The 4620-nt window shown below is 34.1% G+C and overlaps 1 long non-coding RNA gene across 1 annotated transcript in view; it reads left to right on the top strand.

Moving 5' to 3' along the window:
- The first annotated feature begins 1868 nt into the window (after positions 1-1868).
- LOC122182360 overlaps positions 1869-4620 on the top strand; it is a 13380-nt gene continuing 10628 nt past the window's right edge. The window contains exons 1-2 of the long non-coding RNA XR_006179772.1: positions 1869-1965; positions 2208-2299. This is a non-coding gene — a long non-coding RNA (uncharacterized LOC122182360). The remainder of the gene's footprint in view (positions 1966-2207; positions 2300-4620) is intronic.

Genomic DNA, 4620 nt, shown 5'->3' with positions numbered 1-4620 from the left:
TCAGTTTGAAACCATTCCCCCTTGTCCTATCAGTGTCCACCCCCGTAAACAGCCATTCCCCCTCCCATTTATACAGAATGGGGACAAACATCTCTGTGAACTGCCAGCATCATCAGCAGAGGCATTACATAGTTGCCATGGTAAGTTAAGTCAATGGAGCTGTTCACATGATCTTATTCAAAGGCCAACAAAATCCAGCTATATTTTGAGTATGACATTTATTCCATTCTTATCCACAATTCATTTGTGCAAGTGGGCTTTTTTACATTTTAATAAACATTGTGAAAGAAAGAGCTATTCTCATGCTACTTGCAGAACAACAAAGGAATGCTGAAATGTTTACAGTAGCCCTTTGTTATGATATGTTTAGACTAATTTCTCTGATTGAGGCATTTAGTCTGATTATTTAATGTTTAATTATTCTCTAGAAAAACTAAATACAAAGAAAAATATTTTATCAGGTCACTGCTTGAATTGATGTTTGTAGAGTCTGTTCACAGTAGAGAAATTCATTTGAAAAGGAGTCTGTTCATACAAAAATAGAAGGTGGCAAAATAATTGTTAGGATATTAGAAGGATAATCCTACATGAAATCTTAATCAGTGAAGTATTTTTTTACAATATATGTTAAAAAGAAATTAAAAACAAAAAACTTGCTTACTGAGATTTTCAGTACCAGTTGATGAAAATCATACAGAAATTTTGACATGTTTATCTAAATATTTGCATATGATATTTGAAGGACTTGTTTAATTATGCTGTATCTAAATGAACCTTTTTCAAAACAACTCAGTAAATCTAATGACAAAAGGTGCATCCTTAAACAGCAAAGCTGTATCTTTGGTGATGTTCCAAGCACAGTTCTTGAGACCTTAATAAATGCGTAATACATCTGCTACCTCCCAGTGGTTAGGGACAGGAATTGTCCCACTTGTGAGCACTGACCTGAGGATGTATTTTAAAACCAAAGGCTAACAAACAATTCTAATTGCAATATTCAGAATTATATTCAAAAAACTTAATTTATGTGCTTACTTGGCTTCATGATACAGGGGAAGGAATTCTTCATACAAAATATACACCAGTACAAGTTAAATGTTTCTGTCTTTTAAAAAAATCATAAAGGCAAATAGCTAGAGGCAACTTATACTCTGCCATTTGCTTGATGAAGACTGCCTTTGCAAATTTGATCTTGTGTTTTTCAATCTGACCCAGATCCTCGGATGTTTCTTCAACCAGAGAGGTTGAAGTCATTGTGAGTTCAGTGTCTGAGAGAGTGTGGGATCAAAGCAGTTGGAAATGTTGAATCTGATGGCTTTTGTAGTTGGAAGCTGCAGGAATATCCATCTCCCTCCTGGTCCCTCAGAAAATATAGGTATGTATTCAATAGGATTAAAACATTTACCAAATTGTGCTTGCCATTTATTTGTCACAGTAAGAACTGAGTATCCAAATACAGAGAAAAGTTGAAGTGATATATAAAGAAACAGAAATGAATGGATTCTGCATTCCAAAAGCAGACAGAATAATCTATTAATTACATTGTTGAAACATAAATGTTCGGTAATCTTGAAAGGCAATCGCTATATGCTTGGAAATATTCTGAGCATCAAGTAAATTGATAGCCATAGATAATTTTGTCTCAGCCCCTGTTCTTGCACAGAAATAATGCATCAATTGTTCCTGTGGATAAACAAAATTCCACTCTGCTTTTGCCATCAACTTGCTGAATACAAAACATACAGGGTTTAGCTTGGTTGAAAGGATTCTTTGCAATACAATTATAAATGACTTCTGTTGTGTCAAATTTTATGCTTCTTTCTTAACATCTCTTTAATTTCAACTTTTGACTTGAAAAAGTTGTTGTCTGATAATTCTGGTATGACTTTCGGTTGAGGTTTGGGACAGAAGTTATTGCCCGATACTTTCTGTGTGACTTTGGGTAGAGCGTTGGGGCTTGACAAGGTAAGCTTGGCTAAGCTCTGTTTTGTCCCTAGGTTTATGAGACAAAATTTACAACTACCACAGAAAGTTTCATTTTGGTGCCCCGTTGCATGTAACAAGTAAACTGTAATACTAATAAGTCATTTCTACTCTACCTTTGCACTCAGTGCTTACAGTAATTATTTCCATGGTGGATTTCTGCATGATATTCAATAGGTGAACAAAAAGTTAAATATATTAACTAAAAAATCATATTTTTCTAGGCCCATATTGCATCACAGAAAACACTGGAGTTTGACTATATAGGCGTGCCCACCTTCTGCTGCTTATGTCTACACTAGAAGATGGATCTGAGGTACAAATGTCAGCTTCTCTCAAATTTTGTGGTTATTCATCACCTGTAACAGACCATTGTGTGCTTTTGTATCTTACAATTGTAATACTTCCTATCTGCCACCCAAGATTTTTATGATTTTTGAATATGTTTATATGAGTTTCCACAGGGAAAAAACACTGTCTTCCTTCTGTCTTGGGCAATGAACTTTTGAACTGCTCAAAATGGTTAACTGCCTGTAGAACAGCTGGATTCATTGAGTCGAGTAAATGCTACCAGTGAAATAACTCAGGAGAAAAACTTAAGGAAGAACAAATCAACAACCAAGCTGTTTGTTGTTTGTTTGTTTGTTTGTTTTAATTGAATTAGCACAGAATAGTAGTTTCACAATAATTAAAATTATTTATGAGAAGGTGTTAGTGGGACAGTAATATCTCTACCAATTATTTGCTTTGATATCCTGTTTTGCTCATACCAGCTTCAACCACACTTATTGGAATTGTTGGAATCTGTCTTCCATATTCTATATTCTATTGATTTGTTCAAGTAGATGTATCAATCTGACTAAAGTCAGTCTACTTATTAGAAAGCCCAATTATGGGAGCAGGTTTTGCCATCTGAAAAGGAAATAGTGAGCTTTGTGATAGTCCATTGCTCTTATGGCAATCTCCTTCAGTCATCATGTGTCCATGTTGAAGAGCACATCATCTTTTGAAAAAGCTGTTTCTGCATTTATTTCTAGCACTACATCATGCTAGCAAGATAAACATATGAATTCCTTGGGGTCCTTATGAGGACACAAAGAGAAGTGTATTTCAGTGAAGTACTGAAAAAATTGCCCTAGACAATTGAAGACATTTTTGAATTCTATTTGAATTTGAATTCTTGGTTCTGAGGATTCCATTTAAACATCTGTATGTTGATTTTTAAATCTACTTCTAAATCAGAGTATAGATGTGCAGTTAGTTGTATTCATACATCTAAATGTACAAATAATTTACTTACCTAGCACTTATACTTCCTCATTTAATTAGATTCTTGATCATGTAAAATCACTGCAAGATTCTAATACTGTGTAGAAGAAGGAATTGTTTTGCTTCTTATTCAGATGATTGAGAAGGTCAAGCATTTGGATCTTCACTGTTCCTTTACCTGACAAGCAATTTCTATTTGCCCAAGTATATCTTCTTATTTCTACTCTGTTCTGTAACACATGGCTGAATATTCCTTTCTCATCCTCCAATATAATTGTTGCTATCTTTCTACTTCAATGAAACAAAAGTTCAAATAAGCAATTTTAAACTGTAGTTCTTTTTTTACCTGAGTTTTTAAATGTAGGAAGCAGCCGCAAATTTTTTTCATCACTCTGTTCTTGCATTGGCACTGACATACAAATATTTATTTTACCTTTATTAGATCCTCTTCTGTTTCAGTATAGATAGAGCACTGACTGTCATAACAATTTAAATGAAACCATGTGAAGCCATGAGTCATAAGATTGACAAATGCACACAAATTACATTAAGTCATTTGTTGTATTTTATTTTTAAGTTTGAAATCAAAGTCTTCTTACTAGCTTTTCATAATGGTATGTTTAGAGAATTAGAATAATTCTGGTTTGAAACTGATTTATAATTAGATGGAATTTTATAATTTATAAAAGATGAAAGTAAATACTATCAAATAGTATATACCTGTAAATAAATGTATTAAATAAGGGGTGGTTGTAACCCTTTCCTGAAATTGACTTTGGATATCATATCAGTATAAGTGAAACGTGTTCATCATGACAGGATTCTGAAGCAGGAACTGGCAGAACATGTAAATCCTTTATTCCTTTATCTTAAAGATAGTCTCCAGTCATTTAGGTCTCCAATACTAATTGCCTTCTGTATTAGATTTTCTTCCCTCTTCTGGCTGGCTTATTGGTTTTCTACTTACACAGTGACTCACTTGGTTTCTTATTTGGTGTCTCCAGTCATGCAAGGCAACAATGGTTGACAGAACAGATAATTGTCCATGCTGAGCTCCCAATGAGTCAGGCTGAATTTGCCTTCTGTATCCCCTGATTTTGCAGACCTTTCATGATGTCTTTCCTTCCAGTTCTCAACCTGGCCACAGATAATTATTCTGTTTAGTCACTTCTTTTCCTTTCTTTCCTTTCTTTCTTTCCTTTCTTTCTTTCTTTCTTTCTTTCTTTCTTTCTTTCTTTCTTTCTTTCTTTCTTTCTTTCTTTCTTTCTTTCTTTCTTTCTTTCTTTCTTTCTTTCTTTCTTCCTTCCTTCCTTCCTTCCTTCCTTCCTTCCTTCCTTCCTTCCTTCCTTCCTTCCTTCCTTCCTTCCT

This window comes from Lagopus leucura, unplaced genomic scaffold (assembly GCF_019238085.1).
Source record: "Lagopus leucura isolate 7727_CA_CO unplaced genomic scaffold, USGS_WTPT01 Super-Scaffold_100014, whole genome shotgun sequence".
Lineage (NCBI taxonomy): Eukaryota > Metazoa > Chordata > Aves > Galliformes > Phasianidae > Lagopus > Lagopus leucura.
Note: the sequence above shows the minus strand (reverse complement) of the source record. Positions and strands in the feature narration are given on the sequence as shown.